At 41.4% G+C, this 19450-nt stretch overlaps 1 long non-coding RNA gene across 1 annotated transcript; it reads right to left on the bottom strand.

The window, feature by feature from the left end:
* Positions 1–1423: 1423 nt before the first annotated feature.
* LOC141293284 (uncharacterized) lies at positions 1424–2211 on the bottom strand. Its single transcript, XR_012340701.1, has 3 exons — positions 1882–2211; positions 1731–1764; positions 1424–1571 (listed from the first exon to the last, which is right to left on the bottom strand). It is a non-coding gene; the product is annotated as an uncharacterized lncRNA (long non-coding RNA).
* Positions 2212–19450: the final 17239 nt, after the last annotated feature.

Genomic DNA, 19450 nt, shown 5'->3' with positions numbered 1-19450 from the left:
TTTTTACATTTGTATGTATATATGTTAAAAAACATCACTTTCGTAAACTAGCTTCTTTCTTACTGCCTGTGTGAATATCCCCTTACACACAGCTAATTTCTTGTTAGTGACTGAAGATGTTTTTAACGCTTTTAGGGATGAAAGAGTAGTTATTTTGTTTTGTGCAGTACAGATAACCTTACTTCTTGCTTAGCGCTGTCACGGTTGCTAGGCGACACGATATGAACAACGGGGAAGGGAGGGAACTGAAAGAAGTGTAGGCTGTCCAAATTCACTGACACCTACTTCCAGGTTTTGCGGTCTTTGGAGGACCCCTCCTCCTTCAACCTGGTAGGAAGGATCCTAAGGAGGATGCAGACCCTGGCTGCGTCCGAAATCGCCTACTCAATGAGTAGGTACTTAATTTCAATAAGTACTTACTTAACGAGCGCTAAAAGAGTACCTACTCAACAGCCAAATCTCGTTGAGTATGGATGCGTTCCGCCATGTTGACGTTATCATGTGACCTATGACGTTATAACAAGCGCAACATGAAATGATATGAACGACGGATTTAATTCATCTATCTGTAAACATTTTGATGTTGATGAAATTTGCTTATTTTGGATTGATTGAAGTTTTAATATTTTTAACAATACTAAAATGACTAAAACCCCCAAATTTGTTGTCTTGAATATGTTAATGGGCAAAATTGTGCAAAACTAGCTTGGATCTGATTTGTTTTCCTTTTTCTTGCTGAATTTCTCTGTCCTTTCATCCCTGAAACTTAAAATAATAATAAATAAATAACAAAAACAAATGCAATTTTAATTCATTGCGATTTTATGAATATTCAAATATATTTAATATTTTTTTCTGTATCTAATCTTGTACTATGTACGCAAACCTTTTATAGTTATGTTTTCTGTCATGATTGTTCATTGTTAAAGATACTTAAGTCTTTCCCTGAGTTTGTATGGAATTATAAATTCTGCAGTAATAATAATACAAAAATTTGAGCGACAGCGACACCTCATGGCATCAGTAACATGACAACCCTAGTACACTCTCCTCCATGTTTACAACATCTGCACAAAAGAGACGTCGATCAGTTGCTCAAAGATCTTACCTTTGGAGAAGACTGTTGATTTTACACTCGAAAAATTTAAGTATTACTATTTAGAAATTAAAATAACTTTAGAATGCATTGCTAGCCCACTCCAACACGTACCAACAATAATAATGATAAATGCTGACTAATAATTAATGATATTTTTTGTTAAACAAGCATAATGTTGTTGTTTTTTTCAATGAAGTAATGAATAAATGCATACGCTTATGAAAATGTTATATTTTATTTACTGACAACATCAGGAAACATGAATAAATCAGTAAAATAATAAAAGTAACCATGAACATAAATAAATACACATGGAGCAAAGCTTTATTAAACATATTGGTCTTCTAGTCTTTTTGATGAAGAGACCGCAGCAACATCTGGTCCAGATGAGACAAAGGGCAGGTGGAGTGATGGAGGGTCTCATTTCCAGGATGCTGCTGTGGATTTCTCCTTTCTTACTGCACACACCAGTCTGCAGACATTTCAGATCATACAAAGACGCACAAATATAATACAAAAACTGTCATTTTAACAGCACAGTGTCATTAGATCTCTGTATTGGAAGTTACAAAATGATCAATCTTTATATTAAGTTTCGGATTTTACTTTTCCCCAAAAATGCTGCAGTCACCTTTCCTTTCAGGTCCTGCTCCACCACAAAACATCTGCAACAAAGTCACATAAATCAAGAATCAGAAAAGTTCTGTTATAGCTCTGTTTGAAATGAGTTTGAAGTTCAGTTAGGCCTACTATATGTATATGTGTTTATTTACATTACTTACATTAATGTAAAGCAGTGACAGTGAATTCTCACATAACGTCCATCACTCACTCAGATGTTTTGTGTTGTGTGTTGCTCTAGTCTAGAACATTTTCCTCTCATTTGTTAAATAGACATTTATTAAACGTCTTTAAAATGTATATGTTTTATGTAAATCCGCTTTAAAGACGTGTGTGTGCTACCTGAAGCTTAATGTTCGCTATACGTCATAAAACATGTTTTAACAGCGAAATCACAAATATAGCATACTGTATAACATCTTGGCACCTTATGCAAATCAACAGTTTACGATAAAGTAGCTCAACAAATATGATTTTTAAGACAGGGAACCCTGTTTTGGTTGTAATACTCACATTTGTAAACACCCTCGCCGTGGTTCTCAATCACGTTCGATGATGACGTTTTGGCCTCCTGTGGACTCCTGGGATTGAAAAGTATCCATCGATGAAGACTTCAGGATCTGGGCTGAAGCAGTAGGACATCCGGGGATTTCTCGCCTACTCTTTTGTGAATACTGAGGTTTCGGACGTACTTCTTTCTTCACGTACTCTTTTTTCCCTACTATATAGTAGTTAAGTAGGCATATTCGGACGCACTTTAAGTAGACGTACACCCGAATCTCGCGAGAATTAGTGCATTCGCCTACTAATTCTCGCCTACTCTTTTATAAATACTTAGGATTCGGACATACTTATTTGCTCGCCTACTGCTTTTCCCTACTAAATAGTAGAGAAGTAGGCGATTTCGGACGCAGCACCTGAATTTGGACACAGCCGAAGTCATCATCTGATTCGTTGAATTTGACCGGATTTCCAGGAGACGCGAGTGTCGCGTTTATATTCGGTCCGCCGGGAAACAAAGCGCAGACTGGTTAATTCAGCGTTTTGCTAAAAGGTGCTTATGCAGACGCCATTGTTGTTATACACATTTGCCACGTTCGCGAACAAATTACTGACTTACTGCTTGTTCTCCCTCTTCTTCGTTATCTTTCAATGCTGGTTATTTCAATAGGTGCGTTCGAGATGCACTACACTAGCCTGCCGCCGGCTGGCGAGAGCAGCCGCTTGCAGTCGGGGGAGTAGTAAAGAGACGGCAGTCAAGTCGGACACTTCTAGAGGATGAAACTGTATTCCAAACATACAAAAAAAAAAAAGGAATAAAGAAAAAGAAGAAATGAAACTACATAAGATAAATAAATAAAAGAAAAACGTTTCCCTATCATTTATTCTATACAATCGTTTTGCTTTTTTTGTTGATCATATCAAGTATGTGAGTTACTTTAATGTAATGCAATATGACGTTTATTATTTGCATCTTGGTTTTGTAGTTAGCTATAGGACATTTTTCAAATATAAGCAGTTTATTCAGTGAAGTGAAGCCTCTCACAGCATCCATTAAAAAAAAAAAACGGCCTCTGGTTGACCAGTTTTTTTCCCCAAACTTTACTCTTATACAATAAGAATATTTACCATATCGCCTAATCTTCATTTTCATCAATAATGTTTTGTTTGAATATTAGATATTCAATATAAAGATTGATTCCATACAGGAACTTATTTAAGAAAAAACACGCAGCACACGTCGTGCTTGTCGTCACATAATCTGACCAATGAGAATAAAGTGTCGTCATCTAGGCTTTCGCAGCCGATTTTAAGCAGCTGCAGCGCCTGACCTCTGCGACTGCTCTCGTTTTGCTCTCACGGTACTTTGATGGCACACGTGATCGAAAGGCGGCTGCAGCGCCGATCAAAGTCGGACAAATGATCTTACCAGAATGCATTGTTTTGTAAGGCGGCAGCCGATTTCTTGCGGCGCCGCATGAAGTCGAACGCACCTAAAGACTGACTTGTTGCACGCTAGTCTGTTGTTGTGGGAGCAGCTCCACGCCCCGAAACGTGACACTGAACGAAATGAACTGTGATTGGTTGTTGACATGTCGATAAAACGGCCTTATGGGCGGGCCTTGACCAACTAAAGCTTCCATGAATTCCAGACCTTCAGCCGTCAGTCTGTAGGTCTGGCTACGCGAGACTAGAGATCTCGTTGCTCCCTCAAACATGGCAGATCACGTGGCGTTTGCCTACTTTATTGCAGATGAATTGGAAGCTATAGAAATACCTTTTTTTGTTGGAAGAAATGCAGCACATGCAAGTGAAGCAGCAACTACAGATTTCAGCATCAATCAGTGTTGACCACATCACATTAAATGTCTGTGACATTTTAGTTATTCCATAAAAAATATTACTTAAATATGCAGCTGAATACTATAAGTGGTCTGTATGAAAAAAGTACAATAATAAACTTATGCACAAATTCAATATAAAGAATTTAAGGGAATAAAATGTACTGCAGTCAAAAGATCGTAAACTATTTACGAAATGGCAAGCAAATTGATTTGTTATGCACGAAACACGCGTGATCATCGTCATGTGGTGAATGTGGCCAATCGTGAGAAGCTGTGACGTCATCACAGCCTGGCGCAGTCCCTTCTGAAATGCTGCGCTGGCTGAGCAAGCCGGCTGTTCTTGAAACGCTCTCGCGTTACTTTGATGCCACACGTGAACGTCACGTGGCGTCGGCGCTGGTTCAAGTCGGACAAAATTTCTAACCGGCATGCACTACTTCAAGTCAGCCGCCGATCGGTCTGCTCAGCGCTGCATGAAGTCGAACGCACCTATCGTTTGTTTTCGTTTGCTTGTGTGACGGAGCGGTACAATTTGAAAACTAACCTTTTACCAGTAAAGAAGTCCGACTACGCCACCCTAGGAATTAATTCTAGGGAACAATACTCAAAACCCAACAATGAAGTAAATTAAGCACACAGGTTCGTTTCCCTCATATAAGTGAACAGAAGACGTGGGTGCAGTATAAAAATACAAACTTTTATTAATACAAGAATGTTTTGAAATAGACAATAAAACGTCAGCGGAACAGCAGGAGATTCCACTTTAAATGAAAGGAAATTACAAAAATAATGAATGTGGGTAGTAACACCAAATCAGCTTTAAATATGAAAACAAAAATGAAATAAATACCAGCAGGGCTGAGGCTCCCAACGGCAGGAAACAAAATGGAGTCTGGTTTTACAAGAGCACACTTCCACGCACACACACACCAAGGTGCACTCAGATCACACTACCACACACTCGAAGTGGTACACAGCACGCAATAAAGAAGAACCACCACCATAAGGAGGAAGATCCGTTCACCCGTGGGACCCCAGCTCCTGCAATAAACCAAAAATAAATGAATAAACTATAACAATCACAATTAAATATTTAACTCAACATACAATAGAAAATGATAACTGTTAAAGCAACTCCAGACAAAAATGAGTAGAAATACTACTACAAACTGAAAGAAAACGTTTAGAAGAATCAAATAAATTGAAATGAAATTACAAAGCAACTTGGAGGCAGATGTAACTAGTATACAAATCAAGTTGCATTAATAAAGGAAAAATAACATACAAACAAAACAGCATAAACGATATATTCGTGTGTATATATAATAAAACAAAAACAATTACAACAGTATAAACAAAAGAAAAACGTAAGTCACAAAAGAAAGAGGAGTTATTCTCTCAAACTGAGATCGTCGTATTCTCCATGCTGACACACAGTCGCACACACAAAGAAGGCACTAAGCACCGTAAAAAAACCCAGACGAACAGTCCCCTTTCATTAACGGTGATGGCGGCGTCTGCACAACAGTACGCACAGGAGGACCGTAGGATTGTAAGAACGTTTGCAGCGCGAAGCAACAGTACATACAATATAAAAACTAGATGAAACGAGAGAACGAGAAGGAGAATCCTATAAAAAAACAACGAGAAACGTTACTAATCATAATACTTTTCCTACACGAATTATAATTAGATTTAAAACACTTACCGTCAAGGTATCACACCAAACAGAAAATGTACAGGCACAGGTCTATTAATCAGCCCACCGATAGCACAATGGGGTACAGGAAATCATACCTAGTCAGCATGCAGCAGTGTTAACAGCACATCAACGCTAACACAATGAGATTATACAGATGCATATACACATACCTGAGGGGTGAACAGTCACTAAATCCACTAGAGCAGCGCCAAAAACACACCAACGGCCGGACAAAACGACACTATAAATCTACAAAAGAAACGCCTTAAAAGACCAACTAGTTTTAAAAGTACAGCCTGTTACAGCAGAACGCGCTTACCTGTGACCACCGTAAACACGGGCACAAAGGGGAAAATCGGACGTGACGCACCCCGGGCAGCAACCAATCAGACTTTATATTGAGGATACTGATCGCTGATAGGCAAATCCGGCTGTCAGTCACCTAATTTCATTACATTCCACCCCCAGTTTCTGCAACGTCGCCCCGACGGTGATCTAAATGGCAGCCCACCCAAAACTCAGTTCCAAGGCCGAAACAGGGTACCAACTGTACTTCCAATTATGCTAGACACTGAACCAGCACCTACTGCTCGAGGGAGGTGGTGCATGTTAGAGTGGTGACCTGCAGTTCTCCTCCCAGTTCTTCTCACTACATTCTCAACAACCTCCAATGAATTGGGAGGCAATGCAACTGGCAGCAAGCCCACTTCCACCTCAGGACCATCTGTTGCTCTACAGGCTTCTACAGATAGCGCACCACCAGATGTCTGAGGGACAGAAGAAACAACAGCATCCTGTGGCCGCAACCTACCTCTATCTTGTGGTGTCTCTGGCACCAGGACAAACAAGTCCTCCTCCTCATCATGCTCCTCTTCTAGAGGTTGCAGAGACTCAATGACCAAAGGGTCAGGCGACTCAGGAGGTGGATCCTGGCCAATCAAAGCCTTCAGCAGAGATCGGTGCACATGCTTTACTTTACCCAAGTCTGTGGTGGGTGCGATGGTGTAAACCGGCCCACTCTCCTTAGGCGCCCTCAAGACCTGGTACACCACTGAGCTCCACAGGTCCTGGATTTTGTGTCTACCCCTCACGCTATACTCGCGGAGGTATACCAGCTGACCCTCCTTCAGTGGTGCTTCCTTTACCTGCAGGTCATGCCGGGCCTTTCGCCTATCGGCTGCGGCACCCAACCGTTCACGGGCACCCTCGAAAGCAACTTGCAACCGACCCTGCTGCTCCAGAATCCACCTATGAACACTGCCAGCCAATGGCTCTTGAACCCTGCCCAACAGGAAATCAACAGGAAGTCTGGGCTCCTGCCCAAACATTAAAAAATGCGGAGATTCCCCAGTTGACTGATGAGGGGTAGTGTTATAGGCGAACAGTGCCTGGGGGAGACAGAACGGCCAATCACCCTTTTTAGCAAGCGGCAAAGTGCGCAACAAGTCATGCAACGTCCTATTGAAGCGTTCGCATTGACCGTTTCCAGCCGGGTGATATGGGGTGGTCCGTGACTTCTCGACTCCATACAAACTGCAAAGTTGCTGGATGAGAGTGGATTCGAAATTACGGCCTTGGTCAGAGTGGATACGACCTGGCACGCCAAATTTACAAAACCACTCTACCACCAGAACCTGAGCTACAGTCTCTGCCCGTTGGTCTCTAGTAGGTACTGCCAAGGTGTATTTTGTAAAAATATCAGTCATGACCAACACGTTCTCATGCCCGGACCTTGAGGGCTCTAGCACAGTGAAGTCCAATGCCAAAATTTCATTAGGACGGGCGGCCAACAAGTGTCCCATAAAACTACGAGGGGCAGTGGGGACACCTTTAGCACACTGGCACCGCTCGCACTCCTGGCACCAGCGGGCAATATCGGCGGACATCCCAGACCAGTAGCATCGCTGCCGCACGAGCTGGGATGTACGCTCCACCCCCTGGTGCCCATGCTGTTGGTGAAGCTGGGTCAGAACTTCGTGTTTCATGACTGCTGGCAATAACACCTGGAAGACCTCCTCGCCACCGTCTGGGCGAAACACACGCCGATAGAGCACCCCATCAGTCTCAACCAGGCGGTCCCACTGCCGAAGTAGAATAACTGCCGACTTTGAGAGTTTCTTACGCTCTTCAGGAGTTGGGGGCTGCTTGCGCCTCCAAAACACCAACAACTCTCCTATAACAGGGTCTGCTATCTGCTGAGCACCCATGTCACTAATAGAGGAACAAGGAAATGATGTAACACGATTTACCTGGGCCACCTGTCCAACTCTAGCAGCTTGCTGTAATGCCACAGGAACAGCCACACCTGGACACAGCTCTTGCACTTCTCCTGTACCCAAAAAGTTTTGTCGTGACAAGGCATCAGCATTCCGATTGCTTTTCCCTGACCTATATTTGATCTCAAAGTCGAACGCTGCTACTTGGGCAGCCCAACGCTGCTCCATGGCACCCAATTTTGCGGAAGTCAGGTAGCTAAGGGGGTTGTTATCAGTAAATACCACACATTTATGGCCCAGCAAGTACTCCCTAAATTTTTCAGTCATGGCCCACTTGAGCGCTAAAAACTCCAGTTTCATAGAACTGTAGTTAGATGTGTTGCGCTCAGTGGGCCTAAGACTGCGACTGCCATATGCTATTGGGCGCACCTTACCTTGCTGCTCCTGTGAAAGGACTGCCCCTAGTCCCCCATGACTGGCATCTACCTCTAAGATAAACGGTAGTGAGAAGTCAGCATAGGCAAGCACTGGGGCTGTGGTCAATTTACCCCTCAACCCCTCAAAGCCACACTGGCATTCCGCAGACCAGGCTTCAGCAAACTCCTGAGCCCTGCGCTTTAAGTGTTTTGGGTTTGCCAGCTGAGCCACCAACCTGTGAAGAGGGGCAGCCAACTTGGCAAACCCCTCCACAAAGCGCCGGTAGTAGCTAGCAAACCCCAAAAAGGAGCGCAACTCTGAAACATTAGTAGGCTGAGGCCACTGTGCAACTGCCTCTACTTTACCTGGGTCAGTAGAAACACCCTCGGAAGAGATGACATGCCCCAAATAGTGGACTTCCTTTTGAAAGAAGGCACACTTAGACAGTTTGGCCTTCAGGCCTTCTCGCTGCAAGCGGCTCAAGACAACCTCCATCCGAGCAAGGTGTTGGTCTATTGAGGAGGAAAAGACAATGATATCGTCAAGATATAAGAGGAGGGACTGGCACTGCTGGTCCCCAAACAACCGTTCCATCAAACGTTGGAAAGTGCTTGGGGCGTTGCATAACCCAAACGGCATTCTGTTCCACTCAAAGAGGCCAAATGGGGTGCAGAAAGCAGTCTTGGGTTTGTCCCCCTCAGCTACAGGCACTTGGTTGTACCCGCTGGCCAGGTCCATGGTAGAAAACCAACGGGCCCCAGCCAGCGAATCCAAAGTCTCCTCAATACGTGGTAAAGGGAACGCATCCTTCCTAGTTTTTGAATTTAAGCGACGGTAGTCTACACACATTCGTAGACTACCGTCCTTCTTTTTGACCAACACAATGGGTGAAGCATAAGGACTGCAGCTCTCTCTTATTACCTGGGTTTCTAATAACTGATTGATATGTGCCTTTACCACCTCATACTCTGACGGAGGAATGCGCCTGAACCGCTGCCTGACAGGGATGTCATCCAACAAGGGGATATCGTGGGATATCAGGTTTGTGCATCCCAAATCCCCTTCGTGTGTGGAGAAAACGGGTAAATATTTCACCAACAATGTTCTAACCTTACCCTGTTCTTCTTCTGACAACACTGATAGATCTAACCCGGCTATCTGTTCCTGTACCGTAGGAGAAACCTGCACAACCTGTGCACTCACCTTAGCTGTGACGGTCTTAACTTCTGCAACTTCTGGGGGTAAACTAACCACATCGACCTGGTTCACAGTGCCAATAATAGTGCTAGCATACAACACCACGTCCCTGGTACCAACATTTATTATTGGCACGTAGACGGTGCCACTGTCCACCCTCAGAAGAGCGGAGGAGGCCAACAAACCTGCCGGTAGACCAGAAGTAGGTGGTTCAAACAATACAGTACCACTCGAATATTGCGTAGAGCAGGTTGCAGCAACAAACTTCATGGTGCCACCCGTGATGCGACACGCCCGACGTCCACGCACTTTGACTCGCCCCCCACCACCCACAGCTGGCTGAGCGTCAACCTGGTGGCAATGTTGTAATGCCTGAAAAACAAAACTAGGGGCCTGTGACACCACTGGTAAATCGAAAAGAGCTGTACCATGTTGGCCAAAGAGCTCCCGGTAGCAGCGGCTAAGGATGTTCATACCTAACACCCCAGGAACTTGTGCACACATACCACCAGGAGGATCTCTGACAATTAACACGCCACAGCCTACAACTACTCGCCCACAGAGCTCCACGTCCAATTCCAAATAGCCAACATAGGGAATTGCAAGGCCGTTTGCAGCTTGAAGCTGTAGCCAATTACACGATCTAAGCTGCTCCTGACCCCACGACCCAAAATTTGTCATGAAGCAACTCTCTGTTATGGTGGACACCATTGAACCAGTGTCCACCAGGCAAGGTACCCGAACCCCACCCATAGATACAACGAGCTGTGGACAAGACGACATAAAACGTGACATAAAATCGATACCAGTAACATTGGAGCCTATCCTTTTCCCAACCAAGTTGCGGCCCTGCAACTCAGTGGGAACTAGTTTTCCGACGGCTGCATGGATGATGACTGCTCACCCCTCATTAAAGCCGAATTTACACGGGCCGGCGGTGGGCGGACAGGCATCCGCTCCCCGTCGCAATCTCTAGCAAAATGGCCAGGTTTCTGACACCTTCTGCAAATTAAATTAGCCCTAGATGATCGCGGATGTAACTGGGGATTTTGAAGCTGAGCCATACTTTGAGTTAACTGATTTAATTGTTGCTGCTGCTTCCGAAGCATGTCCCGAAGCTCACTCATTTCTGACATTGCTGAACCACCACTGCTACTACTACTATTAATGCGTTGATGTCCCTGTACCCCATATTGAATTCCATAAGCGGATGGAACAGACTGACTTCGACCACGTACCCCCCCAGGCATACCCTCTCTTTCCCAACGAAGGGCTTCGCTTCGAACATCAAATAATGTGACAGTAGGCTGACGACGCACTAACTGCTTCAGTTCACGTCGAAGAGCACAATCATTAACGTATTCGACAAACTGGTCTCTTATCAAAATTTCGCCATTAGGGATGCCATGAGGTGATTGATTTTTAACTTTTTCCAGAAGACTCATCAGGGCCAAAGAAAACTCTACCAAAGTTTCCCCATCCTGTTGTCTTCTGGAAAAGAACGACTCTTGAAGCGCTACATAAGACTTTGTACACCCATATAATTCACGCAACACTCGAATAATTTGTTTCGGATCCTCCCTCTCGTTCACTGACCGATAACGAATTTCTTCCTTCGCCTCTCCCTCCAGATGATCAACCAAGAAAAATGCCTGATCAGCTGTAGACAGACGACGGAGCCGCATACAAGCCTGAGCCTCCTCCACCCACTCGTCGATGCCAATGCCCGACCGACCACTAAACTTTGGACACTTACGATCTCGAGGAACAAAAACAAACCGCTCCGCTGCCGATGTATCAGCACCAACGAGTGGGGGATCTGCAACTGCAGGAATAGAAACATTAGATGGGCCCGGCTGTGCAACGGTCACTTGCTCTTGTCTCAGTCGTTCGTTATCCGACTTTAATTGAGCTACCAAATCTCTTAACTCACGCATTTCATCCTCCATAATTGCAAATGCACTAGCACTTACCACAAAATGTAAACTGAATTTAACTCGCGCCGGTGCACCACAGAAAGGGAAAGCTGCTGTCTGGTTCCTAACAAAAAGACACAAAAGAAAAAGAACAGAACAAATACTCAAATGAAAACAAAACCCACGTCTCTGCACTAAATAAAAGGGAACCCTGCCGACTACGCCAGAATGTGACGGAGCGGTACAATTTGAAAACTAACCTTTTACCAGTAAAGAAGTCCGACTACGCCACCCTAGGAATTAATTCTAGGGAACAATACTCAAAACCCAACAATGAAGTAAATTAAGCACACAGGTTCGTTTCCCTCATATAAGTGAACAGAAGACGTGGGTGCAGTATAAAAATACAAACTTTTATTAATACAAGAATGTTTTGAAATAGACAATAAAACGTCAGCGGAACAGCAGGAGATTCCACTTTAAATGAAAGGAAATTACAAAAATAATGAATGTGGGTAGTAACACCAAATCAGCTTTAAATATGAAAACAAAAATGAAATAAATACCAGCAGGGCTGAGGCTCCCAACGGCAGGAAACAAAATGGAGTCTGGTTTTACAAGAGCACACTTCCACGCACACACACACCAAGGTGCACTCAGATCACACTACCACACACTCGAAGTGGTACACAGCACGCAATAAAGAAGAACCACCACCATAAGGAGGAAGATCCGTTCACCCGTGGGACCCCAGCTCCTGCAATAAACCAAAAATAAATGAATAAACTATAACAATCACAATTAAATATTTAACTCAACATACAATAGAAAATGATAACTGTTAAAGCAACTCCAGACAAAAATGAGTAGAAATACTACTACAAACTGAAAGAAAACGTTTAGAAGAATCAAATAAATTGAAATGAAATTACAAAGCAACTTGGAGGCAGATGTAACTAGTATACAAATCAAGTTGCATTAATAAAGGAAAAATAACATACAAACAAAACAGCATAAACGATATATTCGTGTGTATATATAATAAAACAAAAACAATTACAACAGTATAAACAAAAGAAAAACGTAAGTCACAAAAGAAAGAGGAGTTATTCTCTCAAACTGAGATCGTCGTATTCTCCATGCTGACACACAGTCGCACACACAAAGAAGGCACTAAGCACCGTAAAAAAACCCAGACGAACAGTCCCCTTTCATTAACGGTGATGGCGGCGTCTGCACAACAGTACGCACAGGAGGACCGTAGGATTGTAAGAACGTTTGCAGCGCGAAGCAACAGTACATACAATATAAAAACTAGATGAAACGAGAGAACGAGAAGGAGAATCCTATAAAAAAACAACGAGAAACGTTACTAATCATAATACTTTTCCTACACGAATTATAATTAGATTTAAAACACTTACCGTCAAGGTATCACACCAAACAGAAAATGTACAGGCACAGGTCTATTAATCAGCCCACCGATAGCACAATGGGGTACAGGAAATCATACCTAGTCAGCATGCAGCAGTGTTAACAGCACATCAACGCTAACACAATGAGATTATACAGATGCATATACACATACCTGAGGGGTGAACAGTCACTAAATCCACTAGAGCAGCGCCAAAAACACACCAACGGCCGGACAAAACGACACTATAAATCTACAAAAGAAACGCCTTAAAAGACCAACTAGTTTTAAAAGTACAGCCTGTTACAGCAGAACGCGCTTACCTGTGACCACCGTAAACACGGGCACAAAGGGGAAAATCGGACGTGACGCACCCCGGGCAGCAACCAATCAGACTTTATATTGAGGATACTGATCGCTGATAGGCAAATCCGGCTGTCAGTCACCTAATTTCATTACACTCGTGTGCACTCCCCGGTGTTGCCGCTTGGAAGAGCTGCTAATTAATGTAAGTAAAGGCTTTTTTGCATTTTAAAACCTATACAAATTCATACTTATACGAGCGAATGTTATTGTAGGATCTGTACTGTTGCTTGGAAGAGCTGCATAGTCGTGTGTAGTGATCGACCGATATTGATTTTTTATTACCGATTCCGATACCAATTATTTGCATGTATATGTCCCAGCTAACATAAGTCCACCGGCGGCCGCCGCCGCTATTGGTGTACCGGCGTTTTGCTCATCTCTATTCCAGCGGACCACGGTCCGGCCGCTGGTTTATAGTAAGTGTCTGCTGGCGGCCCACGGTCGGTCCACGGGTCGTATTAATCTTTAATCTAATATACTTGGATAGTTATAATTATAATAATTATAACTTTATATAATTATATACAATTATGAATCAAGTACACAACTCTAACCATTGTAAGTTTATTAATAATACTAACACACATTTAAAAACACAAATCTTAAGAATATGTTGAAATATTGACTACATACATTGAAAAAATGTATCAATAAATTGTAAATTACGTTTATGTGTATATTATAAAAATAAATATATAAAAGAAAAATAAACTAAAAATAAATATAAAAATAAATTAATTTAAATAAACTATACATATAACTTTTTGAATAAATTACGGTACACATATTATGATAAATATAAATATTTACAAATTACAAAATCAAATTACAAAATTTAGTATTATAAAACAAACTGTGTAACACATCTTGGAGTTATTATTAACAATATACATATTTGAAATATATACACATACATAGACATATATATATTTTCAGTAGAAAATTTACAAAATATCTTCATGAAACATGAACTTAACTGAATATCCTAATGATTTTTGGCATAAAATAAAAAAATATATAATTTTGACCCATACAATGTATGTTTTGTCACTGCTACAAATATACCTGTGCTACTTAAAGGATTAGTTCACTTCCAGAACAAAAAATGTACAGATAATGTAGTGACCCCCTTGTCACCCAAGATGTTCATGTCTAAATGCAGGTTCAAAAGGCTCTAAATGACCCCAGCTGAGAAATAAGGTTTTTATCTAGCGAAATGATCGGTTAATTACTGTGCAATTAATATACTTTTTAACCTCAAATGCCTGTCTTGATTAGGTCTGCCTGTTTTTTTTTCTGGTCCCATCTCATTTTCTCCTCCAATTTCAAAATCGTCATGCATCACGGTAGAAGTACCAACCTAGTGTTTACAAAGTGAACATGCAAAGATGATAAAAAAAAGATGATAAAACAGCGATTTAGGATGATTTTGAAGTTGGAAAAGAAAATGAGATGGGAGTTTTTTTGACATGCCCTAACTGTTATGAACCAGAATAAACAGTTCAGACAGAGCAAGCTGCATTAAACTGCATTTTGGAAGTTCACACTTATGCCTCGTTTCCACTGAGTGGTACGGTACAGTACGGTACAGTACGGTACGGGTCGGGTCGGAAAACCATGAATTGGCTAGCGTTTCCACTGCCGACAGTACCCTTACTTGATAGGCGTGGTGTATGCCGGAAAGTAGTGATAACGTCACTTGATAGACGTGGTGTATGACGGAAAGTAGCTTGACGTCATTCTCGCGCAAAGAAGAAAGCTAAGACCGCAAACATCAATGGAGGACATTCGCGAGTTATGTTTCGCGGTGGCATTGTTTTGCAAGGTGTTGTGTGTGTTTTAAAAATGGCGCCTCTTGTGTTGCGTTGTCGTTCTGTAGCACGCGCAAGTGACGATTCTCTGTCAACCAATCAACGCTCTGCAGTGAGTCTAGCTCCACCCTTTAGTACCGTTCCACTGTGCTAGGTACCACAACGGAAGGGTACCCAAAAAGTGGTACGGTACAGTTCGGCATTTTGGTACCATTCACAACTTTTGATAGTGGAAACGCAAATAAATGCGTACCGTTCCGTTCCGTACCGTACCGTACCGCTCAGTGGAAACGAGGCATTAGAGATAATTCCTGAAAAGTTTTCCTCAAAAAATATAATTTCTTTATGACTAAAGAAAGAAAGACATGAACATCATGGATGACAAGGAGGTGAGTACATTACCTGCAAATTTTTGTTTTGAAAGTGAACTAATAATTTAAGACTGGTTTTAATAACTATAAGATAACTCAAGTTATGTGTTCAAAGTCATGCTCAGTTAAACAGACAAACATTAAAGGGTAAGTCTGGTGAATTTAAATCCACTTTGTATTGTCACAAAATCTGTGATATGTAAATGAACAATATTCAGATGATGCAAAACATTACTTGGCTGACAAATAAATAGGGATATCTCATGGAACTTAAAGAAAGATTAAACATTGTTTGTTCACATATTAACATCATGTAACAATACAAAGCAGGTTAAAAATCACCCAACTTGGTTTAAGGTGACGAATACAATGCATATTATTTGTCAGTATGTATGTTTGTATGTCCATCTATAGCTGGTATCATCTGGAGTCTTAATGAGTGTTGCCAACACCTGAAGTCACCACAAGTGAGGCTGGATCCAAACTGCAGTAACACTGGGATGGGTAACCTGAAAGATAGAAACAGGATAACAGAAGAGAAGGATTAGCATAGATGCTGTTCATATTATTTCAGGCAGAAGATGACCACGTGCATATTACTATTTCATCACTGGAGTACAATGTTATGAGATGTGTTATGTGAATGCTTGGCATGCATTTTTAATCTAGATTTAAACAGAGACAGTGTGCCTGAGCCCCAAACATTATCAGACATGTTCATTTGCTGCTCAAGAAACATTTCTGATTACTATAAATGTAAAAAAAAAAACAGATAGGCTATGCTGATAAATATTTTAGTGTAAACTGATTTTTTTTTTTTTCAGGATTCATTGTTAAATGCAAGAATGCATTCAGTTGATGAGAAGTGAGAGTAAAGATTTCTGTTTCAAATAAACACTTTTTTTCCACAAATTTTGAGAAAAACAAACACAAAACATGAATAAGAAATCTTTCTTGAGCTGCAAATTAGATATTTCTGAATAATAATGTGACACTTAAGACTGGCCTAATGATGCTAAAAATTCAGATTTGTTCACAGAAATAAGATACATTTTAACATCAGTCATTCATGTGTTAGATGTCTAAACCTTATCTAAACCTTCTTCTCTGCTTTCTTAGCTTTCCCATGTTTCCTACATCTGTCAGCAGCTCCCTTCAGAAATTCAGATATCTTTGAGCTTCTCATCTGTCTTGGATTTACCCCTGAAACCACAAAACAATTTTTATCAATAATATTGTCACCATGAAAGATTTAATCACGTTTGAACTTTGAAGTTAACGTTAACTAGATTCAGTTAATTTGCGCTCAGTTTAGCGCACATTTTTAAGCTAAAAAAAACTGTCCCAACTCCAATATCCACTGACAAATTGCCGGCAAAACCTTTACAAAGCTATTAAAACCTCCCATCTACATAAATGTGTGAATAAAAGTCAAAACTTTAATAAATAAGAGCTCAATAAACAGAGTTGGCCTACCTGGTCTGAATAAGAGTTGATATGCTAACGGACTTTTTCGAAGTCACTAAACTATTTCTATTAAGTAAATATTCAACAGAAACATGTGAGTTAAAGGTAAGAAAAGTGTCAGAAGCGGTTTTATGTAATATTTGTGTGAATTTAGGGACTAAACTTACCTGAAAACGGTGAAAACAGCAGCGAGAAACCGGGTGTTGCAGCATGTCAGTTGGTGTGTTTCCGCGCTGTTCCCATGGTTACTCCCTCCGCTGCAGTTTGAATGAGACTCGCGCGCACGCATCATAACACGTCACAGTCACGCAGTATTTACATAAACATGCAGAAGTAGACAACTAAATAATTTAATTATTATTAAACTTTAAATTTTAATTGTTTTGTAGTTATGTACTATGACCTATTTATCATGTAACAGCAACCTGCCCTTGATAGTGGGACAAAGTGGCACTTTTTAATTTTAGTTCTATCCATAGGGACCATGTGACGTCACTGTGCTTTATCGCCGCCATTTTTGTGTCCGCGCTACCTGTTTCAGTCTATGGTTACAGCAGCCGCAACTACCAGAGGAAGATCAACAAAACTCCCAGACTGTTCACAACAAGTATACAATATGCCCGGGATATGTTGTTCAGTTAGCTGTAAAAACAGTCATCAGAAAAAAAAACCTAACAACAGTTTTATTAGATCTCAGCAGGGCTCAGAGTGGGTCGGTTTGCATATAGTGTACCGGTGTCATTCACGCAGGTGCTTTTCACAGCAGGGTGTTTTTTTCGGCACAATAAGAGTACTGGAATAATAATTAAATATTGACTAAGATTGTGAATCAGTACATTATAACGAAAATAATGCCTTAAAATGAAAAGAAACATTTTTTTTTTGCGATTACATCATTTTGAAACGATCAACTCGTAAGTCCAAAGATTTAATAAACAAGAAAGCATTCAAAGAGCAAGTTCAAAACAGTGCTAATGCAGAGAATAGTGACTTACAGTACATCCAGATGCCGTAAATTATTTGTTTCAGTGTGCATTTTGGCTTAAGAGCAAGAGTGTTTTATAGTTGAAGGTGTTTTAGATTATGCAGTGTTTAGTGAATTATGAAAATTAAATAATAAACGCTAAACTATTGTACTACATAGCGTTCGTCATTGCAACGCCTGCAGTAAAGTATAAACATGTAAAAAGGTTCTCAAAAATAATCATATTTGTTTTGCTAAAACTATTTATGTACAATTACTCTAAAAATGATTTGTCATACAAAAATGGCACACAAGTTACACACAAACCATCCTCCCAAGTAAATGGTACCATTGTGAATTGTGACTGGCTGCACAAGTGGTGTAATAAACTAAACTAAATTAAACTAAAATGTTATTGCAGCCATATAGCTTGAATGAATAAAAATGCATATTTTAAATAAAGAAATCTCATGCTTTTGGTGCTTGAATTTGTGCTTCAATAATGAGATCCAGTTTTAGGAATACACAAGACGTGAAAGACGTCTTCCCTCAGGTATATTTTATGTTTTCTTGGCTTGCTGGATGTTGCGCTTATGCTCAATAATCTCTTTTTTTTTTTTTTGCATTAGCCAAAACTAATTTGCCGAAATCTAAGCGCGGACTGTGGGAATTAGTGCCGTCAGCGCGAGTCCCGTTCGCTGCGAAGTAACGGTGCGTTCACACTGGCACGTAGCGAGCGGGACGAAGCGAGCGTTTTCAATTCATTCATGTGGAAGTTGAGCGTAAACGGTCGCGTGGTGCATTTTGGGATTGGAAGCGTTGCGGAGAAAGCGTTGAGAGCGGCTGAGAGCGTCAAAAGGTTGGGCATTCCTCAACTTTATGCAAATCTCGAGCGCAAAACGCCGGGCGACAACCAATTGCTGTGAAAAGTAGGCAAGGCAAGATTATGACGCATGTTTCCGAAACTGGTGGATTACTGAGCTGAAATCACATATTATTGAAAAAGTCACGCAAAAGTAAATGTACTTTGCATGTTGTTAGTATACGCTACAGTTTAGTTTGCGAACCGCCGTTAAAAGAAGACAATGGAACGTAAATAGGGTGTGAACATTGTTTTTCAGAGGCGTGCTCTGCCCTAAATTAGTCACACCCCAAAGCAGTGGCGTTTTAGCGTTGCCAGCGGCACTGAGCACAAATTTGACGCTGTAGTGTGAACGCACCGTAAGTCAGTGACCAGCCGACAGAGGATTCTTCAAGGTCTTAAAGCCTTCATCGAGCGACTACGTTCACAACAATTTACACTTTTTGTCCTAAACATACAATCAAGTCAAATACACAGTGTGGGAACTGGGAAGTAGTAGTAAAAAGTAATTTCTTATTTCAATTTACTACTAAATCTCATTGAGATGCGCTGTGTCTGTTGTCATATCGGACACAAATATGGCGGCGAGCATAGCGGAAGTGACGTCTTTGGTACCCATGAATAGACCTTTTTCCTGAGTAAACGATGAGTGCCGCCATTACGAATTCTAACGTCAGATTGA

Source organism: Garra rufa, chromosome 20, assembly GCF_049309525.1.
Source record: "Garra rufa chromosome 20, GarRuf1.0, whole genome shotgun sequence".
NCBI classification, from domain to species: Eukaryota; Metazoa; Chordata; class Actinopteri; order Cypriniformes; family Cyprinidae; genus Garra; species Garra rufa.
This window is presented reverse-complemented; position numbering and strand designations above follow the sequence as displayed.